Source organism: Oryx dammah, unplaced genomic scaffold (assembly GCF_014754425.2).
Source record: "Oryx dammah isolate SB20612 unplaced genomic scaffold, SCBI_Odam_1.1 HiC_scaffold_2, whole genome shotgun sequence".
NCBI lineage: Eukaryota > Metazoa > Chordata > Mammalia > Artiodactyla > Bovidae > Oryx > Oryx dammah.
In genome coordinates, this window is record NW_024070186.1 from 136,429,572 (window position 1) to 136,453,951 (window position 24,380).

At 38.7% G+C, this 24,380-nt stretch overlaps 1 long non-coding RNA gene across 1 annotated transcript; it reads left to right on the plus strand.

The window, feature by feature from the left end:
• The first annotated feature begins 1,715 nt into the window (after positions 1-1,715).
• LOC120853485 lies at positions 1,716-18,197 on the plus strand. Its single transcript, XR_005718787.1, has 4 exons — positions 1,716-1,797; positions 9,117-9,241; positions 13,886-14,013; positions 17,972-18,197. It is a non-coding gene; the product is annotated as an uncharacterized LOC120853485 (long non-coding RNA).
• Positions 18,198-24,380: the final 6,183 nt, after the last annotated feature.

Sequence of the window (24,380 nt, forward strand, 5' to 3'; positions counted from 1 at the left end):
AGGAAGACTTTCATCTTATTCTGTTTTAGCAAAGATATAACTTACTTGAGAATAAAAAGAAGGAGAAATTAATCTCTCTGTCTCAATCTCTATTTCTTTCTCTTAATGAACTGCACGAGGTTATGGTCAGGCAGATAATAGCTATCCATGTAGTTTCAGACTAGTTACTGACTAGTTACTAAAACCCTGTACATCTCAGCTTTCTATGATAGGAGCCGGAGAAGGCAATGGCACCCCACTCCAGTACTCTTGCCTGGAAAATCCTATGGACGGCGGAGCCTGGTGGGCTACAGTCCATGGGGTCGCTAAGAGTCAGACACGACTGAGCGACTTCACTTTCACTTTTCACTTTCACGCATTGGAGAAGGAAATGGCGACCCACTCCAGTGTTCATGCCTGGAGAATCCCGGGGACAGGGGAGCCTGGTTGGTTGCCATCCATGGGGTCGCACAGAGTCGGACACGACTGAAGCAACTTAGCAGCAGCAGCAGCATGATAGGAGCACATCTAACTTATGCCTTACGTAAAGAGTAAATAATATAATCACATATGTGAGGCCATTAGCACTATCCTGACATATAGTGGGTACTTAATAGATGGTGGTTTTGGTTTTTGCTTTTTCTAATTTAAGAAAGAGAGCCTAATGATTAAAAGAATAAGCTTTAAAAAAGACAAACCAGGTTTTAAATTCTAGCTCCATCATTTATTAATTTGCTAAGGTCTTTTAACCTCTGAGTTTCTTATTTTTCTCCTTTCCGACATTTGGATAGTACTTTCTGCAAAACACCTGGGGGATTGGATGGGTAATAAGGATGTGACCAATATGTCAGCAGGCATGATGTGTGTTCACTGTGATCACTGAACAAGGTTTAATGATAAAGTGGGAGAAAATATAACCTCCTCGTGTCCCTAGAGGGAACACTCAGACAGCTTTCTCTGACTTTCCTCTTGTTATTAGGTAAAAGGAGATCCAACCATGACTTCCAATTGGAGCACAGGCTCAATTCAGTCACGGGAATGTTTAGGCTGATAGAGCAGTGAAAATTCCAAACCTGATTTAACATGCAACTTAACCCCTCAACCAGCTGGCACCTGTTATAGGCTGGGACTTGCAGTGGTGCAAGGGTTCTGGGGCTTGTCCCTTCCAGATCATCATCTCTCCCAGTCTTAGCTTCATTTAGGGATCAGTGATGAAGAGAAGGAAAAGTAATACCTGGGTGGCTTTGTGCTTTCTGGTTGTCAGGTAGTTGAAGCTGACAGTTCTTAGAGGGAGGCTACCAGAATTATTACAGTCAACCCTTGTCCTCGTGGTTGCTTTAGGGGGCTTTCCGAATGTTCTCTTTAGCCAATCTTTCTTATGGCTTTCTTGCTCCCAGCAGTTGCATTTCTATTCTAAGTCCTTTACTCCTGCATCAACCACTACTCACCAGCTGAACAGCCCTCCCTCAGGGGCTCCTCATGCCTCCAGAAGCCCCAGCATAGACCTTGGGAGACCTACAATAACTCTACATCAAAACTCTCTTGCAAATGGCCCACCGCCAATGCTCAGCATCATAACCTGTTCCAGCAAATTAGATCACTTCCCTTTGATCCCCTATTTAGCCTCTCTTTAGTTTATAGATTTCCAAGCATGAGTTGTATCTGAGCCATAGTCCATTGTAACTTTCTCAAGCATGAGCAAGATACCCGTACTTTGTGTCTCCCTTAAGTCTCTTATTTTCTTCAAGCATTAAAAAGAGTGAACTAATGTCAACTGCAGCAGCCTGGATGGACCTAGAGATTACCATACCGAGTGAGGTAAGTCACACAGAGAAAGGGAAATATTATATGGCTTCCCTTATATGCAGGATCTAAAAGGAAATTATACAAATGAATTTATTTACAAAACAGAAACAGAGTCACAGACTTAGAGAATGAACTTATAGTTTCCAGTGGGAAGGATGGAGGGAAGGGATAGTTAGCAAGTTTGGGATAGACATGTACATACTGCTATATTTAAAATGGATAACCAACAAAGTCTTACTGTTGGGGACCCATAGCACATGGGGCTCAGCTCAATGTTATGTGATAGCCTGGATGGGAGGAGGTGAGTTTAGAGAATGGATACATGTATATTATGGCTGAGTCCCTCTGCTGCCTTCCTGAAACTATCACAACATTGTTAATCAGCTATACCCCAATATAAAATGTATACATGTGTGCTCAGTAGTGTCCAACTCTTTGCAACTTCATGGACTGTAATTCTCTAGGTGCTTCCATCCATGGAATTATCCAGGTAAAAATACTGGAATAGGTAGCCACTTCCTCCTCTAGGGGATCTTCCCGATCAAGGGATTGAACCTGGGTTGCTTGTCATCTCCTGCATTAGCAGGCAGGTTCTCTATCATTGAGCCACTGGGAAGCCAGTCCTTATCTTCCCAACCACAAGGAAGGGGACTCACAGCAAGGGAATTGCTCTCTCTCTGAACAGATGCCTGCACACATCTCAAAACCTTTTTGAGACCTTTGATCTGGTCAAAGGGTCCAGGACATATGGAACAGGTTCTCATAGCCACTTCCTACATAACCTTTTGTATGGGGTGGCAGGCTGCCCCATGCCCACTTCAGTGTCCTAACACCTATGCTGCTGTCTGTCCTGCTTCACCTCAGTCAAAACTGAGCAGAAAGGAAAAAAAAAAACACAAGGAGGAAACCTGTTTCTAGCAACAAAACAGAGCAGTGCATGGCACCAGGAGTGGTTGCAAAATTTACTGGACTAATGCAAAATGAATCTTCAGGTCTTCTTGCTCACAAATCATTGAGAATTTCAAGAAGACCTTAGTAGAGCATTAAACTGCCCATCCAAGTGTGCGGCCCTGTATGACAATGTAAGATACATGCCCATGAAGTCAGCTCTGCTGCTAAGTCACTTCAGTCGTGTCCGACTCTGTGCGACCCCAGAGACGGCAGCCCCCCAGGCTCTCCTGTCCCTGGGATTCTCCAGGCAAGAACACTGGAGTGGGTTGCCATTTCCTTCTCCAATGCATGAAAGTGAAAAGTGAAAGTGAAGTCGCTCAGTCGTGTCCGACCCTCAGCGACCCCATGAACTGCAGCCTACCAGGCTCCTCCGTCCGTGGGATTTTCCAGGCAAGAGTACTGGAGTGAGGAGCCATTGCCTTCTCCAATGAAGTCAGCTCTAGAACACAGATAGTAGAAATAGTCCTTGTTTTCTTCCTTTGGTTGCAATCCCACATAATTCCACTTTGCTCAGATATGCCCACATGGTGCTAGCATCACTGAGATCTTACTGATAATCCATTACCAAAGACCCCATGGTGGCACATTTGTACACGGTTCAGAACTGATTTCATGCTGAAACAAAACCCAGCCAGTTTAGATCAGAAGCAAAAGTAGCCAAAATGAACTGGCACTTCCCTGATAAGGAGATAGGGGCTCATTAATATCCTTTGTTATTTACGTTTTCTGATTCCATACAGTATAAGAAAGCAGAGATGTAGGAGATGCTTGTAAAGAACCACTACCTAGACTTGCAGTCTCTTTGTTTCAGCTTTGAAAAAAAAAATAATAATGGAGCAACGAGACAAAAACAAAGAGTCCTGTAATCAGGAATATGGAGGATGAAAGTACAACGTGCTATCCATCAACGTGCCTAATGCGTGTCATTATTTCCATTAAAGCATTTTGTGTGGGGAGAAAATAAGACATTTCTTGGAAGGGGGCGGTTTGCCTATCTGATCCAAGGGCACAGAGTCGAGCATTGCGAGGGAAGGTTCAGCAGGAGCTCATAGAGTCAGCACTGAGATGCAGACACTGCAGATACCATCCATCTCCCTGACACAGGCAGGGAGGGACTCATTGTGTGGCTGCCAGACACAGGGGCTGAGATGAGAATGTTACAGAATACAGAAAAGGGAGCTGGGCGGTTAGGCTCGTTACCGCTCTCATCTGTGAATAGCTCCATAAAGCAGCTCTGAGGAGCATTATTCCGAGATGAAGAAACACAGATTCAGTCTGCGGCCATCATAACCCAGGCAGGCAGTCAAGGAGTTAAGTGAACGATGCCCCAGGAAGGTAGAAATCTAGGTGTTCACAGTGAGGAGGAGACTGCCTTTTTTTAGAGCACTATTTTTGATGCAGACGCTGAGTCAGACCAGCCACCTCTGAGATTGATGATATCCCAGCCTCCCCTATTCCTTGAATTTCAAACCAAAATAACAAAGAATGTCTGATAGGAAAGACATCATCAGTGGAAAAGGCAATTAAAATGGTAGTGTGTGTGTGTGTGTGTGTGTGTGTCTATAGAGAGGGGAGGAGTAGAGAGTGAGAAGCCCCTGTTACAGTTCATGTCTGGGGCTCCCTCACTGATTGGAAAAGAAAACAACAAGGAGAGAAATAGAACAAGTCATCTTGGAAAAGGCAGACCCCACAAGGACAAAGCGCTTTGCCGAGACAAGCATAGCAAAAAGGGACAGTGTATGGTCATTTGAACTTGTTTGACAAGGAAATGGTTTAAACCAATCTCAGAAGAGGAGCACCTGGGACTGGGTAGCACCTGCCCCTTATCACATCTCACTGCCATATGCAAGGATTGTAGGGTTGACTGCTGTGCTTAGGGAAACATGATGTGACCTGTGACTTCTAAATCTGCATATTGATGCTTGATGGAGGAACATCATTCTATGTAAGGAACAACACTTCCTCCTGCCTACCCCCACCTTTTGTTTTAAGCAACACTTGTTTCGAGAAAGAGGGCAGTTAGGAACCAAAATTTATCAGACGGCGTCTCAACCTGTCCCCCTGTCCCCAGCCAGGAACTCTTGGAATGAGGCCATGCAACTCTTCTTATTTGTTAGGCCATGGCCTATTTTTTCCAGGCTGTTGTATAAGACAAATCCATTGCCTCATTTCTCATTGCCTCTCTTCAAAGGAAAAAAGCAGACAGATCTTCCCAAACTCAGACAGAATACTGTGCACAGCCAAGTGGGCTGAAAAAAGGACGCTGCCAAATTGGCTAGCACAGCTCCATGCCCTGCTTTCTTTCCAGAGTTTCAGCAACAACAACAAAAATGTTGGACCACCCCCCCAACCACCAGCACCCCGAGTACATGAAAGAAAGAACTCAGATGCTTCTGTTTGGATAGAATTAGGACTCTGAAAAGCGAGCAAGAGATGTTGCCATCAAGCCTCAGAGCTCTTCAGAAGTAGCAGAAGCAAGATCTGGCAACATTTTTAAAAAATAAAAGCTCAAGCAAAAAACTTCAGGTCAGATAGATGGAAAGTGAAATGGCCTAAATCATGGCCAAGTATGGGACAAAGCACTTACACACACACAGAAGGGTCCTGGGTCAAGCTCAGCTGCTAAAAGATTGTCAACATTCCTAACAAGCACTCTACCATCATTATAATCCAAATAAAGAGTTAATAATAGCTCTGCTTTATGAGTTGACTAAGTTTCAGGCGCCATGACAAGCTTTTTGCATAGTTTATTTTTTTTTTTTCTAATTTTCACCACAACGCTGAAATTATTCCAGCTTCACAGATGAGAATACTGAAATTCAGAGGAGTTCAGATCCTTGCACCTGGGGATAGTGGCAGAGTCAACACTCAGTGTCAGGACAGGCTGATGCGAGTGAGTGTCTCCTACTATGAAGCCATTCCCCATATACTTCAGCTGCCCTTAAAATGAACAAGGATGGACTTTTAATCCTTACTGGCTTTTTCATTACTTATGGCATATAGAGTAATAAACTTCCATGCCAGGTGATATTTTTACCCTCAGAGAATTAAAAATCCCCAAAAGGATCTTCTTCACATGAACTTAATTTTGAGGGGAAAATATTTTTGAGATTATCAACAATTAGGGAAGAATCAGAACAGGTATTTCCTTGCCCACCCAAGCAGTTGATCTCTCTGTCCCTCTCTCTCCCTCTTTCTCACTCACTCTTTTCCTCACAGCACTCCTTAGGCCCATCCCACACAATGTGAAGGCTGACTCCCATCTGCCCTCTTTTCTCATAGACCAATAGAGAGGCATTCAAACCGAGGGCCCACATTCCCAGTGTCTGCAGGGCCTCTGGTGGTGGCCAGGAGATTGGAAACTCTACAGCTTCAAAACACTCCATCAAGCCATTCAGCCAGTGGCATTTCACATAATGCTACATGATTAAAGACCATGAAGGTTAAACATTCTAACCAGACACATATGTCTAGCAATGGGCTTTTGAAAACCCTCATTCTAAGGAACCATCTGGACATTCCAGGTGATCTCCATGCCTACTGATAGGGGTCCACTCCATCATACATAATAGTTTGTGTAATTCAGCAGAGAGTGTATTTGATGGCCCCTTTTGTTTTAGCTTCTTTAAGAAGAGCGCCAAAGACTGACTTCACTTTCATCAAAAGAATATTGTTACACATAAAATAAGAATGCCCTTGGCGCTTAAAGAATGTTAGAATTTAGAACTTGTTCCTGAGCAGTGTCAGGATTCATATCCTAATTGTGACTCTAAAAACCAAGTGATATGATTCGGAGAATGGAGGCTGAAAGACCAGAGGGATGTTTCAGTTGGACCCAAAGAATATCCTCTAACCCCAAGAGCTGTGCAGAGTTTGATTAGATTCCTGGGCTCTCAGTGACTGAGATAGTCATAAAATCTGAGAGTCAGACGAGATCTTAGCAGTTCTCTTTCCAGCACAAAAGTCAAAGGAAGAAAAGGTCAGAAGCCTGGGAGCTTGACAAATGGACCTCCGACTCTAGGACTTCAGATTCACAGGACAGATCACTTTCCTCAAAAACAAACTGGATATGTTCAAACAGAGACTGGATTAAAATTTGTGTGGAAGTTTGCAGTGATACTTTAAAGTTTAGATAGGCAAAAATAAGTCAAAGATTATTTCCAATTCTCATAGTCTATGATATTGTAGTTATTGCACTGGAGATAAATTGAATAATCCTAGCAGGTGACAATGTATTGGACAACCCTCTTAAGATTCCTCCCCCATCCTAAGGGCATACTTAAACAGAAGCATATATATATACAAAAAATAAACTAGGATATAGTCAAAGAAGTTTACTTTAGCATAAATATATATATAGTCTATATATACTTTTACCTAGATCATTTTTATTGGAATATAATCGTTTTACAATGTTATGTTAATTTCTGCTGTACAACAGCATGAATCGACCATGTGTATACATATATCACCTTCTTCTTGATCAAGATTCCTTTAAATATTCTAAAGAAGCATTGTGCTAATACAGTGCTCTCCCACCTCTCTTTCAGGAAGTAATTTTTTAACACATATTTTTTACTATGTAGTATAAGATCTTCCAGAGAATGTTGAATTTGATTAGAAACTGATTTGTGAAACACAGAATGGAATTTATAAAATGTCTCTGAAATATAATGCTTTGCAATGTACCACAGCATTCATCAATTTAATATTTGAGGTTTGGAACCTTCAAAACAAACTCTAGAGGCTATTGCCATTTTGTGATATGCAATTTTGCCAAGTCATGTAATAAAGGTCAGTATGCAAAAAAGGATCACCTAAAGCAGATAAATGAGATTGTTCAACCAACACTTTTGCTATGATTCAACTGAATTCAGCTGAGAATTTTTGCACTTCTACTCTCTGACATTATCAGCCAAGCAGTATTTCTCATTAAGTGTCTGAAGGATCACTTAAATATTTCTGTAATGCTTTATTCCATTTTACGTGGACAATTTTTTATGCCATATGAGCAGTCATGAATTTGAGGTTTCTTGAGCAAATATAAATAGTCCTTGTGGAAGTCCAGGACCTGACATTAATTTTGTACTAAAAAAAGAAATAATTTGGAATCAAAGAATGTAATCTTGTCAGACTTCTGGTGTTTTATATAAACATACATGGGCTTCTCCAGTGGCTCAGACTGTAAAGAATCTGCCTGCAGTGCTGGAGACCCAGATCGATCCCTGGGTTGGGAAGATCCCCTGGAGAAGGGAATGGCAAACCACTCCAGTACTCTTGCCTGAAGAATTCCGTGGACAGAGGAACCTGGTGGGCTACAGTCTATGGGGTCGCAAAGGGTCAGACACAGCTGAGCAACTAACACTTTCACTTCTACTTTTATAAACATACATGTCACAGTTTTCGTTCTCCTCTCCTTTGAAATTTATTCATATGATTCTGCCTACTTGTGCATAAATTTGAATGGATGACAAAATCTTGCCAGTGTTTCTAATGTTTACCAGAGTCAAACATCCCAATACGAGGGTGCTGACTAAACCTGCTGTGAGTAATGCCAATCTTAAATTTCTTTTTTCTCACTATGCTCTGTCTTCTAGATTTTACCCATTTTATTTTTCCGTAAACTGAGGACAAACTTTATATTCTATATTTTTTATGAATCTAGATTTTCCTAGCTCAGGTCAGATTTAATTATACTTAAATGAGGAGCAACCTTAACTCTGGCTAGACACCTAGTACCAAGAATAGGGAGAAGGCCCAATGTCATAAACTTGGAGCCTAAATAAAATACCTGATCCCAACTGCTTTACATCCCACTCCTAGTTTTCTGGGGTTTTGTTTGTTTGTTTGTTTTCTGAAGTGTTTTGCAAAAGCTTTCTTTTGTTGTTGTTGCTTTTAAAGTAAAATAGTGATTTATGTTTTAAAGTAAAATGGTGATAGAATAAAACTTGCTTTCAATTTTTGATATTTCAAATAATTACTGTATAAAATATGACTCAAAATGGTTAGTTAATTTAATTGAAATGTCTAAGCCTAACAGTACTAGATCTTTCAAAAGTGGATGGCTTAAGCAGATACACAGTTAATGGTTTAATGACATATGTATTGACTCCCTTGACATTGGTACACTTAGATAAACAAAGGCTCCAAAATCATCAGTCAAACCGAAATTGAACTAGTTTAGAAAGTGCTGAATGCTTCTATTATGCATTATTTTAGTTGGGGTAATGAATATTGTATGATCCCTTAATGTTGAGGTAGTTTTGTACTATTTTGGTGTCTGTTATTCTTAGAGAACCCTTAAGTAATGCAATAGAGTTAAGCTTAAATGCTATTTTGCTGTTTAGGTCGTTATTTATTTATTTATTTATTTTTGCCAGCATGTTGGATTATATAAAAGTCTGAAGAGGCTCTTTAAAGATACAAGAAAAGCAATACTACCTTTAAAATGAATCTTCTCTGGGAGGAACACAAAATATTTTCAGTCATGATTTCTAATTACAGTGTAGGGGACTCAAAAACTGCCAAATACTTGATTCCTTCAAAAAGGTACCATAAATAAGCATCATTTTATAGATGAAGAAATTTAAGAATCATAAGATTAGATGACTTGCCTAGAACTAAATATATACATATATAACAAAATACATATTTATATATACATACATGTATCACTTCAGTTCAGTTCAGTCGCTCAGTCGTGTCCGACTCTTTGCGACCCCATGAATCGCAGCACGCCAGGCCTCCCTGTCCATCACCATCTCCCGGAGTTCACTCAGACTCACGTCCATCGAGTCGGTGATGCCATCCAGCCATCTCATCCTCTGTCGTCCCCTTTCTCCTCCTGCCCCCCATCCCTCCCAGCATCAGAGTCTTTTCCAATGAGTCAACTCTTCGCATGAGGTGGCCAAAGTACTGGAGTTTCAGCTTCAGCATCATTCCTTCCAAAGAAATCCCAGGGCTGATCTCCTTCAGAATGGACTGGTTGGATCTGCTTGCAGTCCAAGGGACCCTCAAGAGTCTTCTCCAACACCGCAGTTCAAAAGCATCAATTCTTCAGCGCTCAGGTTTCTTCACAGTCCAACTCTCACATCCATACATGATCACAGGAAAAACAATAGCCTTGACTGCTGTTGCTGCTGCTGCTGCTGCTAAGTCACTTCATTTGTGTCCTACTCTGTGCAACCCCATAGACGGCAGCCCACCAGGATCCCCCATCCCTGGGATTCTCCAGGCAAGAGTACTGGAGTGGGGTGCCATTGCCTTCTCCGATAGCCTTGACTATATAGAGCTAAATATAGGTATATAAAACTAACTATATACTACAATTAAATATATATATAAAATAACTAAATTTATATAGGGGTTTCTGAGGTGGCTCAGTTGGTAAAGAATCTGTCTGCTCAATACAAGAGACATAAGAGATGCTGGTTTGATCCGTGTGTCAGAAAGATCCCCTGAAGGAAAAAGTGGCAACCCCCTCCAGTATTCTTTGCTTAGAAAATTCCATGTACAAAGGAGCCTGGTGTGCTATAGTCCATGAGGTCTCAAAGAATCAATTATGACTAAGTCTGCACTCTTGCACACATATACTACAACTAAATACTACAGATGATTATATATTATATATATAATATATGTATGCAAGAAAGAGAACTAAATAGCGATTATCTATTTTGTTTTAGGAGTTGGGCTTCCCTGGTTCTAGGAGTTAAGTAGGCAAATGTTTCATAAATGATACATCATTGACCCTCCTTCCGTTAATATCTTTTTCTGAGCCTTAAACCAATAAAAAATTTCAAGTCACTTTAACCAAATCAGTTACCACAAAGACGGCTTCCTATCCATACCCCACAGTCAGCCATCTTCACTACTAACCAGAAAAGATACGGAAGCTGCAATCACTTTTAGTTTTTCCCATGAATCGCTTGGGAGTCTGGAATGTTTCTGAGGCCCCTGAGCTGGTAAGATTTCCACTTACAGAATCTTTTGCCTCTGTCTCTGTCCCTCGGTCTTTCCCCATGTTTCCTTTTGCCGCTGTCACACCTATTAACAGCTGCATAGATAATACTCATTTCAGTTTATTATTTATTTGATTTTCTTTATATCACCTTGTAACAACCATGCTAATTTAGAAGTTTCATCTTTGAGAACAGTGGATTAGTCAGATTCTACACAGTCACCTTCTTCCTACAACAGTTAATTCATAACCTTGCTATACATGGATGAACCCTTCTCCCCCTGAATATTACATGTAGGTACAGATGTTATCATTCTTTCCTGACTTGATTTCTATGTTTGCTGGAAGTAGTCTGCTTGTTTTTGTTATTTTAGTCACTAAGTCATGTCCAGTACTTTTGCGTTCCCATGGACTGTGGCCCGCCAGGCTCCTCTGCCCATGGAATTTCCCAGGCAAGAATATTGGAGGGGGTTGCCATTTCTTCCTCCAGAGGACCTTCCCAACTCAGGGATCAAACCTGTGTTGCCTGCATTGACAAATGGGTTCTTTATCACTGAGCCACCAGGGAAGCCCAATTTGCCTGCTTACTTTTCCCAATATCCATCCTTACTTACACAGAAGCAGATAAAATTATATCTGTATTTCACAGACAGATATGAATGCCATTTTATGAGAACACCTTTATAGTTTGGAGAAGGGAATGGCAACCCACTTCACCATTTTTGACTGGAGAATCCCATGGACAGAGGAGCCTGGCAGGCTACAGTTCATGGGGTCACAAAGAGTCAGACATGACTGAGCGTCTTTCGTTCTTTACAGTTCAACATTCCCAATTATTTTGAAATTAGTAAAATATATACACATCTCACTATCATCATCTTTCCTTTTATTATAACATTTTATATGTTTAATTGTTAATTGGGGCACTATTTGAATTTAACTATCAAACCAAGGCTTTTAAACATTTATTTCCTTTTGATCGAAATCAAACTTTTGACATTTAACTTGCCACCATTAGCTCTCTACTATGTTCAGAAATATAGTTTAGATTGACCTCTTTTCTTGTTTTTAGCAGATAATTGTTTAAAGAAAAACTTTCCCTTTCAGGGGAGTGGTGTGCAAGACATCACCATCCTAATGCTAAATTGGTGCCTGAGTAATTCTAAAAGCAGTGTGCTTTATTTGATGACAGTTTTTAAAGTCATAGACTGCTGTTTCTCTATGTCATTTGCTTTCTTTTTCCTAATGAGATTTAAAAATTCATTCTCATCTTTTTTATCTCAGTGATTTTTTCTCTGTATCTCCTATGCTACATATTGTCACTCTGAGACATTTGCTTAAATGACACAGTTCCCTAAAGATGCAGAAACCCTAATTTTTTGTTATAAGATTAGATTTTATTTAAATAAACCATAAAGTAACTTTTATGGTTCATTAGTCATTCTCTTCACCTTTCTCTGTTTCTTATCCCATGATAGCTTTGGGGGAAAGTGGTATGCTAATAAGATTATAATTAGACAAGTATACATGGTAAATTCTGCTATTACTGATTGATGCTTACATATTACTGGTGGCTAAAGCAGCAGAGAGTGAGTCCTAGGTACAAGACCAGGTGAGTGCCAGCTATGTTTATTTTAGCAGAAACAAGCTTCCTGAAAAAACACTTTCAGAGACTTCCCACCACAAAATAGCACAATGAATGTAAAGAAACTTACTCCTACAAATCAAGTCCCATATTTCTTTTACATTTTGCTTTTCCCATGGCTGCTCTTGTTACTACTGTTTTATCACAGCAAGTTTCAGCACTAAATTCTAATTCTTTGGAAGAACTTAAATACATGCACACAGATATTTAAAATCTCTGTTTTGAATAATCTTATAATTAGAGCGGACATGCAACAAGTTTAGTAAGAAGAATAATCAGGAAGAAACATAACAGACAGTTGGAAACAGAAACCCTGAAGATCACGTACAGCAGTGTTTTATACATCCTATAAAAAGTTTACAATATTGCTTGCAATTTTAAGTACCAATAGAGAAAATATCTAGGCACGATTGAGCTGTACCTTACTCAAATTGCAGTGTCATAGTTCCATTACATTTTGTTGTACTTTCATATCACTCCAAATAATCCTCACACATTTAACAAGGTCTCAGATTTTTTTTCAGATAAATCCAGGAAATTCAGAAAGTTGCAGTTAGCTTAGTTTGATTACAAACATCTGTCCCTGGCATGCAGTAGGGTACTGCTTACCTATGTCTCCAATTTAGCATCTGCGGGGGCTGTACATTGCCTTACTAAACAATCAGATAAAATTAAATCATCTTGAAATATTTTTCAAGTTTTGATTTTAAATTTTACTGTACATCAACCGACAATATCTTTTTTTAATAATGTGACAATTTAACCTCAGCAAAAGTTCTAGTTGGGGAAATGTTACCATTTAAGGAAACTCCTATTCTGATGTTAGCTATTAAATTTTTACTAAGGTGTTGTCAGTTCCAGTGCAGTAAAATACCTTCATTTTAAACAAAAGCTTATATAACTTAAACTCAAAGTTAGTAATGTAAGACGTGTTGCTGAGAATTTATTTTACTGCTGTAATGTAATATTCACAGTCACCCTGAGACATGTGTTCTTTCATCCCCACTAAAGAGGTAAAGAAAGTGAGGCTTAGAGAAGTTAAGTAACAGGCCCCAAGGCAACACCAGCTGCTAGGGGGTTTACCCAGGATTTGATTTCAGGCTATTCTGAGTCCAAAGACATTAGTCCAGTTGAAATGCAATTGATGTTTCTGCCTTCTACTCATTTCTGTTTCTGAGAGAACTGGTCAATCACGCAAAACCTCTGCTATGTACCATCATCTACAGAAATTTCTCTCTTCTAAAATATATCAAGGGCAGAGATTATTTTAGGTTTTCTTTTTTCCTTGCTCCCATAACTTCAAAGCATAGACTTTGCACAGTGAAAAGGAGGTTTGTTTTGCTACTTGAACAAAATGCCTTAAGCAACTTAGACTAATATTTCTTAGGTGACACAGAGTTAATGCTCTCTAGGCATTGTAAGTGAATTTCAATAGAACAACAATCCCAGGTCTACCTACATTTACTCTCAGCTGTTTTTGTTTGTTTGTAGCAAAACCTGCTAAATTAGAATTAAGCCAGTTATGCTGTTTTTCTTTTTCCTAGTTCATGAATGTACCTCTGAATTGTGATAGAAAGTAAAATATTACCAGAAATCTATAAAGAACAAAGAAGTCAGTTGCTGGCCTACTGAAGATGGGATGAAGCTGAATCATTTGGAAATTCATTAGGAGGTTTTTTGGGTTTGTTTGTTTGTTTTTAAAATCATATGAATTAGATCGGGGATTATTTTTGCTATAGGTGCTATCCTGGTGCTTTCCACATACTTTCACTAGCAGGCAAGCTGCTGCTGCTGCTGCTGCTAAGTCGCTTCAGTCCTGTCTGACTCTGTGCAGCCCCATAGACAGCAGCCCACCAGGCTCCCCCGTCCCTGGGATTCTCCAGGCAATAACACAGGAGTGGGTTTCCATTTCCTTCTCCAATGCATGAAGCAGGGATCTTCAAATATGAGATGCTCTGTATCTGTCATTTGGGCTTCCCAGGTGGTGCATTGGTTAAAAATAAATAAATAAATAAAAATCTGCCTGCCGATACAGGAGTTGCAAGAGAAGCGGGTTCAGTCCCTGGGTCGAGAAGCTGCACTGGAGCAGGAAACGGCAACTCACTCCAGTGTTCTGGCTTAGAAAAATTCCATAGACAGACGACACTGGTGGGCTATGGTCCATGGGGTCGCAAAGAGTCGGACATGACTGTGGAACCAAACATACATACGCAATGCACACGTCTCTGTCTTTTATGAGGGGTATTTGCAGAGAAAACCTTCTAGCACTTGCTGTTGGATAGGAATCACCACAGACCTTTCAGCTGTGGTTTCCAGCTGTGGACATCTCAATAAGATGCCAGCTTTTGGTTTCTGGAGAATGTACTATAAGTTTAATGTTGTCATTCTGCCATATACATCTATGAAATTTATTATTTGGGAACCACAAAAAAGAATTCCATTTTATAACTGTCCAGATAAATAAAATTTAAAACTTAATCCAAAAAAAAAAAGTGAAGCTCTTTTTTAGCCAATGAGTTCTTTCAGCACTTAGCTTTAGGGAGAATAGGATAATGTTTAACACATAATCATGCTTTGAAATTTGCCAACTGCCCTGTCCCTTTGATCACTCCAAAGAAAATATGTTCTTGTCTGTTTGAAGGAGAACCAGATACCCTGTTCTTTGGTTAAAGATGCTATGTTTGTTTGCCAGATTAATAAGTGAATTTGTTTTAAATGCAAAAAAAATAATGAAAAAATAAAAGAAAGAAAGAAAAGCTGTTAGAAATTCAGGAAACAGTACTTGAAGTAGAGCTAAAAGAAAGAATACTTTTATATAACACATGTTTATGGGTACTATACTGTAAGACAAGGATTCACAATATACTGTGACTCATAGAAATTAGTTTGCTTGTATAAATATTAAATGTTGGATTCTTTAATGCCACTGAGGAAGAAATTGACCACAGCTATTCACGGGATGACTTTGGTGATTATGATAAAAAAAAAAGTAAATAAATTTATAAGGAATAATCAAGAAGGAAAGTTCTATATATGCTTATGTTTTCAGAGATACTGATGTGAGCAATCTGTTTGGATGAGCTTCAGAGAATTTTCAAGGGCATCAGAACATCTCATCAGCAATGTGAGATACATAAACTTAGATATTGTGAAGAATCCCTTTGATTTGAAATCTCACTTCCTGGATAAAACCCCATGAAAGATGTTTGACCTAACTAGATTTTCAACCTTTAATCCTTTGGTATTATCCAAGTAGAACTGAGCTCTCCGTGGGAAAAAATGTTTTAAAAATTCAAATTTTAAAATAATTCACAATACGTAAAATAATTATTTTAAAATAAATTCCTCACAAACTAAAAGAAAAAAAATCACACTCATATAATGAAATTAGTTAAACTTTGGAAGTTGGAGCAAACAGAAGGAAATGGCAACCTGCTCTAGTATTCTTGCCTGGGGAGTCCCATGGACAGAGGAACCTGGCAGGCTACAGTCCATGGGGTTACAAAGAGTCAGACACGACTGAGCAACTAACACTTTCACTTCACTTTTAAAGCAGTCTCGAAGTTAACTGCTAGACATCTACTGTCTCTTTAGGTTTTAGGTCTTTTCCTTCATTTTTCTCTGATTCTCACCTGGATGAACATTTTTACTAGTTGTTCACTCAGATGTGTATTTAAAATACAATTGATCCTTGAACAACACAAGTTTAAACTATGTGGGTTCATTTATATGGCGATTTTTTCAAAAGATGCAAACTACCATACTATATGATGCCCGCATATAGTTCCATGGATATGGAACCATTCATATGAAGGCAGACTGTAAATTTATACATGAATTTTGGACTTCAGATAGGGTCAGTTACCCTAACCCCCACATTGTTCAAGCATAAGCCTATACAGCTGTACTGAATTTGTAAACAAAGAAAAAACATGTAGCATTATTGGCAAAAAAATGTAGGTAACTAAACTAGCTATCAATACACTCTAGAATAAAAGTTTAGGAGAGTTTTTTTTTTTTTTTCTTTTAGAGGGGAAAAAATGGCAGAGCTAAATTATTATGTGCTTGAATTATACTAGTGGGTTCTACTAAACATGTTTAGTAAGTTTTAGGTGAATTATGACCTACTCTTATGATATAAGGATTAGAACTTTCAGGATAATTCTGAGAAATGCATATTTCCTGTTAGGCTACTGTTCACTATTGTTACTTAACAAATAACCCAGAAACTCTAAAGCTTAAAACAACAATTGTTTATAGGACGTCATAATTTGTGAGTCAAGGATTTGGTCAGAGCTCAGATGATTGACTCTTCTTTTTGCATATGGCAGTGATGACCCTCACCCACTGCCATTCATGTAGCAAATGGGCTTGCCTGCAGGGTACAAGACAGCTTTCTACACATGTATGGTGCTACAGATTGATTTTTATGTCCCCCTCAAAATTCAGATTGAAATCCTAACCCCAATATAATGGTCTTTGGAAGTGAAGCATTTGGGAAGTGATTTTGTTATGAGAATGGATCCCTCATAAATGGAATTTGTGCTCTTAGAAAAGAGATCCCAGAGTGCTCCTTCGCTCCTTCTGCCAGATGAGGACACAGTGAGGAGATGGCCATCTATAAACCAGGAAGTGGCCTTATTGAGGTGGTTACTAAGACTTGACAAAGGGAGTGATATTAATTTAAATTTCAAACAAAAAAAGAATATTAGTCGACTGAAAGAGGAGTGAGTACATTCCACGCAGGGCAAGAAAACATGCAAGAACATTGGGTCTAGAGGAAACCTGGGATAGCAACAAAGTAAACAGAAATAAGTCATATTAATATCACTTAGAGTGTTGAGAGACTGGGAAAGAGGAAGCCGAAAGCATAGGCAGAGCCCAGGGGTATGCAGCCTTGTAAGGCTTCCTTCCTTCGTTCCTTCCTTTCTTCCTTCCTTGTTTCTTTCCTTCTAAAAACCCTGAGAAGCTTTGAAAAACCATGGCTAATGATGGATGGAGAATGAAATGATTATGCTTTCAGTTTGGAAAGAGTCTGGAGAGCATATTTTAGGGTGGAGGGAAGGCAGGGAAGATTCAAAATGGTTACAACAGACCTGGGGACAGTTTAGGAAGAAAAACTAACAGAATCTGGTGACAGATTAAATATGGAGAATAAATGAAAGGGATTGAAATTTCGGTGTTTGTGGTCCATGAGTACCTATTATCTCCTGCTATTAAGAGATGCAATATATATTATTTCCCATTCATTTTAGCTGTAAAAGACTTAACTGTACCAGGCAGAGTTCTAAATACTTTATATATAGTTTTCTGTGAAGTAGATAAGATTATGAACATTTTCCATATGAGGAATCTGATACAGAAAGAAGCAAATTATCTTACCCAAGAGTACACAGCTTGGTCAGTGGTAGAGGAGGAATTTGAAGCCAGACTGTTTGCCCTAAGAGTCCCTAATCTTCGTCTCAAACTATGCTGGCCCACTTGCATTTTACCTGGGCTCACGGGCAATCATTTCCAGACTACAATTCCTTTTGCAGTTTGATATGTCCTTGTGACTAATCTCTGGCCAGTGGCATGTGAGCAAAAATGATACATGTGTTTTATTTCCTAACTTTCCTCTTTTCCCACAGAGAGATAATCAGCATTTGAAAAACTGCTTTGAACTCCAAAATGGAAGTCATGTACTGATGATAGCAAGGCTACCTCAACAACTTATCTCTTCAGACCACTTATTTGGAAACCACATGAAAGAGAAATGTGCTTCTATGTTATTTAACCTGTGTTAAATTACACGCAGCTCCCCAGGTGGCACAGAGATAAAGAATTCTCCTGCCAATGCAGGAGATGCAAGAAACACGGTTCAATCCCTGGATCAGGAAGATTCCCTGGAGGAGGAACCCACTGGCAACCCATTCCAGTATTCTTGCCTAAAAAATTCCATGGGCAGAGGTGTATGGTGAGCTGCAGCCCATGGAGTCGCAAAGAGCCGTACATGACTGAGCAACTAAGCACACACAAATTACATACACTTTGCTGGAGCAAACTAACCTGTTTCCTACTTACTATAAAGCCAGGCTTCAGCAATACGTGAACCGTGAACTCCCTGATGTTCAAGCTGGTTTTAGAAAAGGCAGAGGAACCAGAGATCAAATTGCCAATATCTGCTGGATCATGGAAAAAACAAGAGAGTTCCAGAAAAACATCTATTTCTGCTTTATTGGCTATGCCAAAGCCTTTGACTGTGTGGATCACAATAAACTGTGGAAAATTCTGAGAGAGATGGGAATACCAGGACACCTGACCTGCCTCTTGAGAAATCTGTATGCAGGTCAGGAAACAACAGTTAGAACTGGACATGGAACCACAGACTGGTTCCAAATAGGAAAAGGAGTACATCAAGGCTGTATATTGTTACCCTGCTTATTTAACTTCTATGCAGAGGACATCATGAGAAATGCTGGACTGGAAGAAACACAAGCTGGAATCAAGATTGCCGGGAGAAATATCAATAACCTCAGATATGCAGATGACACCACCCTTATGGCAGAAAGTGAAGAGGAGCTAAAAAGCCTCTTGATGAAAGTGAAAGAGGAGAGTGAAAAAGTTGGCTTAAAGTTCAACATTCAGAAAACGAAAATCATGGCATCTGGTCCCATCACTTCATGGGAAATAGACGTGGAAACAGTGAAAACAGTGGTAGGCTTTATTTTTTTGGGCTCCAAAATCACTGCAGATGGTGACTGCAGCCATCAAATTAAAAGACGCTTACTCCTTGGGAGAAAATTTATGACCAACCTAGATAGCATATTCAAAAACAGAGACATTACTTTGCCAACAAAGGTCCGTCTAGTCAAGGCGATGGTTTTTCCAGTGGTCATGTATGGATGTGAGAGTTGGACTGTCAAGAAGGCTGAGCACTGAAGAATTGATGCTTTTGAACTGTGGTGTTGGAGAAGACTCTTGAGAGTCCTTTGGACTGCAAGGAGATCCAACCAGTCCATTCTGAAGGAGATCAGCCCTGGGATTTCTTTGGAGGGAATGATGCTGAAGCTGAAACTCCAGTACTTTGGCCACCTCATGCGAAGAGATGACTCATTGGAAAAGACTCTGATGCTGGGAGGGATTGGGGGCAAGAGGAGAAGGGGATGACAGAGGATGAGATGGCTGGATGGCATCACGGACTTGATGGACTTGAGTCTGAGTGAACTCCAGGTGTTGGTGATGAACAGGGAGGCCTAGTGTGCTGCGATTCATGGTGTCGCAAAGAGTCGGACACCACTGAGCGACTGAACTGAACTGAACTGATAAAGGCTACTATATATAGATAACTCCTCACTGAAGTGTAGAAATGGAGGCATGATGAGGCTATATACTAAGAGGGGAAACACAGAGAAGAGCAGGTTTGGAAAAAGAAAAGATCATGTTATAATCATACCAGTTACAAACATGTTCAATTTGAGACTGCTTTAAAGTATTCAGGTAGATATGTTGCATAGGTAGTTGTATGTACAAATTTGGAGCTTAAGAAAGAGCTGAAGATAAACTATTTCTTTGATACAATTCTGAAACCAGCTACTTATCAAATGAAAAATTTTTTTCTGTAATAACTCGTAAATTCATGTGTTAAAAAATAGACTTTTATTTTTCCATTTTATTAACTTCCAAATTTATATTAGAAAATGTATATTAAAATTATGAATGTTTAGAATAAATGGTCTATCCAGTCTTACTTTTATGAAGAAACTCTTGTCTATAGCCTCTGTAAAGTTATCTTAGTAACCTTGTGTCAGAAAACTTAGTTTAGGGAGGTTAGGTTATTGGTAACTGCAGTATTTTTGTATTTGCTGTTGTTTAGTTGCTAAGTCATGTCCAACTCTTTTGTGAGTCCATAGACTGTAGCCCGTGGATTTCCCAGGCAAGAACACTGGAGTGGGTTGCGATTTCCTCCTCTGGGGGATCTTCCCAACCTAAGGATCGCACCAGCATATCCTGATATGGCAAGTAGATTCTTTACCATTGAGCCACGAGGGAAGCCCAAATGTCTACATAACAAATTATCACCAAACTTAGCAGCTTAAAACAACAAACATTTGTTGCTTCATACTTTCTGTGAGTCAGGAATTTGGGCACAATTTAGCTGGGTGCCTCTAGCTCATGGTCTCTCACGAGGCTGCTAAGCTATAGGTCAGAGCTACATGTTAGAATTCATGTGGGGCTCAAATATCTGCTTCTCAAGTGGTTATAGAAGAGCTTCTTTACCTTGCAGTCTGTTGCACTGAGGGCTTTATTTCTGCAACATTCTGTATGGGCCTCTCCACAGGGCTGCCAACAACATGGCAACTAGCTGTTGCCAGCTCAAGTAATATGAGAGAGACAAAGAGAGAATATACAGAAGGAAGGTACAGTCTCTTAAAAACCTGATCTTGAAATTGCCACCCTATCCCTTCTAAAGCAGTTAAACTCATAAAAGCAGAGACTAAAACGGTAGCTACCAGAGGCTGGGTGGTGGAGAAGGCAATGGTACCCCACTCCAGTACTCTTGCCTGGAAAATCCCATGGATGGAGGAGCCTAGTGGGCTTCAGTCCATGGGGTCACTAAGAGTCGGACAAGACTGAGCGACTTCACTTTCACTTTTCACCTTCATGCATTGGAGAAGGAAATGGCAACCCACTCCAGTGTTCCTGCCTGGAAAATCTCATGGATGGGGGAGCCTGGTGGGCTGCCGTCTATGGGGTCACACAGAGTCGGACACGACTGAAGCGACACAGCAGCAGCAGCAGCAGCAGAAGCTGGGCAGAGGGGGAAATGAGAAAATGTCAATCAATGAGTACAAAGCTTCATTTGTGTAAAATTAATAAGCTCTGTAGATCTAATGTACAGCAATGTAACTATAGTAACAATACCATATTATATAGCTGAAATTTGTTGATGGTGAAAGTGAAAGACACTTATTCATGTCTCTTTTTGACTCCATGGACTATACAGTCTATGGAATTCTCCAGGCCAGAATACTAGAGTGGATAGCCTTTCCCTTCCCCAGGGGATCTTCCCAACCCAGGGATTGAACCCAGATCTCCTAAATTGCAGACTGATTCTTTACCAGCTGAACCACAAGGGAAGCCCAAGAATACTGGAGTGGGTAGCCTATCCTTTCTCCAGCAGATCGTCCCAACTCAGGAATCGAACTGGGGTCTCCTACATTGCAGGCGGATTTTTACCAATTGAGCTATCACGGTCTTGTGTCCTCATCATCCAAAAGGTAACCATGTGACATGATGGATATATTAATTAGCTTGATTGTGGCAATTATTTCACAATGCAGACATATATCAAAACACTAAGTTGTATATCTTAAATATATACAATTTTCATTTGTCAATTATACTTTATTAAAGATGAAGAAAGAAATAAGAATTTTTTAAAGTGAATCAGTAAACCCAACATACTTAAAAAAAGGGGATTATACAGATCTGTGAATACTAGGAGGCAGGGATTATTGGGGGCCAATTTAGAGGCTGTCACAGTAATCAAGGTATAGGAAACAAACTTGTGGTTACCAAAGGGGAGAGGAAAGGAGGGACAAATTAGGGGTATATGATTAATGGATTAAAAGTACTCTATATAAAATAGGTAAGCAACAAGTATATACTATGTGCTGTGCTGTGTGTGTAGCACAGGGAATTGTATCTATTATCTTGTAATAACCTATAATGTAATGTAATTTGCAAAACTACTGGATCACTAGGCTGTATACTTGAAATTAACACAATATTGTAAATCAGCTACACTTCAATTAAAAAAAAATGGGAGTTTGGAATTGACTCATACACACTGTTATATTTAAAATAGATAACAAACAGAAACCAACTGTATAGCACAAGGAACTTTGCTCACTAGTCTATAACAACCTAACTGGAAAAGAATATGAAAAAGACTAGATACATGTATACGTATAACTGAATCACTTTGCTGTACATCTGAAACAAACATTGTTAATCAACTATACTCTGACATAATTTTTTTAAAGTGTCCCTAATGATATGAATGTAGATTTTATGAAGGTACTTATGTTCTACCAGTTATAAATTTTTGAAAGTTATGACTAATACTAAATTTATATGTGTGTAATATAGAGTTTAGTTAGTTCAGTCACTAAGTCATGTCTGGGTCTTTAAAACCCTATGGATGTTAGCCCTTCATGCTTTTCTGTCCATAGGATTTCTCAGGCAAGAATACTGGAGCTGATTTCCATTTCCTTCTCCAGGGTACCTCCCTGACCCTGGGATTGAATCCAAGTCTCCTGCATTGCAGGTGGATTCTTTATGGACTGAGCCACCAGGGAAGACAACTGTAATACATATATATATATATATATATATATATATATATATATATATATATATAAAATACATACACACATTGTAGTAAGCACCATGTGGAAATACAGAGATAAATGTCATAGAACTATAATAGATTCTAATATAATATGTGGATTATTTATTCCTCAATTGGAAACATATTACTTTGGAAGTTCATTTAAATATACATGCATGCATGTATACCCCACATGACAAAATGGAGCATGAGGAAATACTGTATTTTTTCTTACATAGAAAGAAGTCAAATAATGTCTTTATGTTTCACATTGTAAATATTCTAGGAATAATAAATATTAATATTATTACATTTAAGAATTGATGTTCTCAGCTTTCATCAAGAAAACACTTTTATTCTTAAGAAGTAAGACTTGAAACATATTTTAAAATATGCATCAGTAAAGAATGCAAGATGCTTTTGCAATTCATATTTGTTATAATAAAATTTAAAAAAATGGAAAGAAAAATTTAAAAAGGGGTAGTCATGATAAATCTTTACAATGCTTCTTGAAAAATTCATTGCAGATAAGATCCCATTTGTTAAGTATTAAGATTAATAAAAAAGCAATTAAATTAAGATAATTAACACAAAGTACAGTGTTCAGTAGGGTTACATTATACTGGATTATAATTGAAAACTGACATCTTCTTACTCAGCATACTAACCAAGGGATTTTATTTCATCTTGAGAAGATTACATATCAGTACAAATCCAGAGATTAAAAAACTCTTTGTAATTACACAAATTGATTTTCTAATATCACATCGATTTAAATGTTGCATAAAGATAGCACAAGAAAACTAAAAAGTTAAAATAGATAATCATTTAATTGCTGGGGGGATGTCCATGTATGGGGCATTGTATTCCTCTATCAAGAAAATATCAAAGATTTTCAATACTTTATTGATCAGCTCATTTCCATAGAGTGAAACCTTGTAAACTATTGAACAAGGTAAAAATGAACAGTTACATTGAAAAGTTGTAAATAAGTACTGTGCTAATTCTAGGATCCAGATAAAAATATAATGCATTTACTATACCATTGTTTTGAATGTGGATTGGCACATCAAATTAAATTTATATGCTGAAGTAAAATGCAATTCTCAAAGTGTATGGAAATTATTCCTATATGTCAGCACTGTTGTCTAAATTTGGAGTCTGTCAATAGTCATATTTATAATAATTGCTCTATAATTTATACATGTCAATTAAGAAATATTTGAGTAGATTAACTATTGACTGATTAGGTAGAGGTAATTAACTAGTCCAAAGTTTCTTAGATCAGTGGAGAATTTCTCAAACTTTGTGTAAGATGAGCATCAGTTTGATATATAATATCCACCAGTCACTCATCAATTAGACTCTAACAAACATTGGTTAAGTACCTAGTATTGACAAATAAGCAGTCTGTGGAATACAAGAATTTTTTAAAAAGATAAATAAAAGATAATATTAGAAGTGACCCAAGAAGCACACCCCAGATAATGTCAGGAATCTAACCTCAACTACTATATAATGCAGTATGAAGGTTATTTATTTTCCAATTTGAAACATATGTGGCTTTTTGGAGCTAAGAAATTACTAAGAGAATTTGCCTGCATCAGTTAGCACCTAAATTCCCTTTCAACTCTTAGAAATCATACAAAAACTACAATGATAAT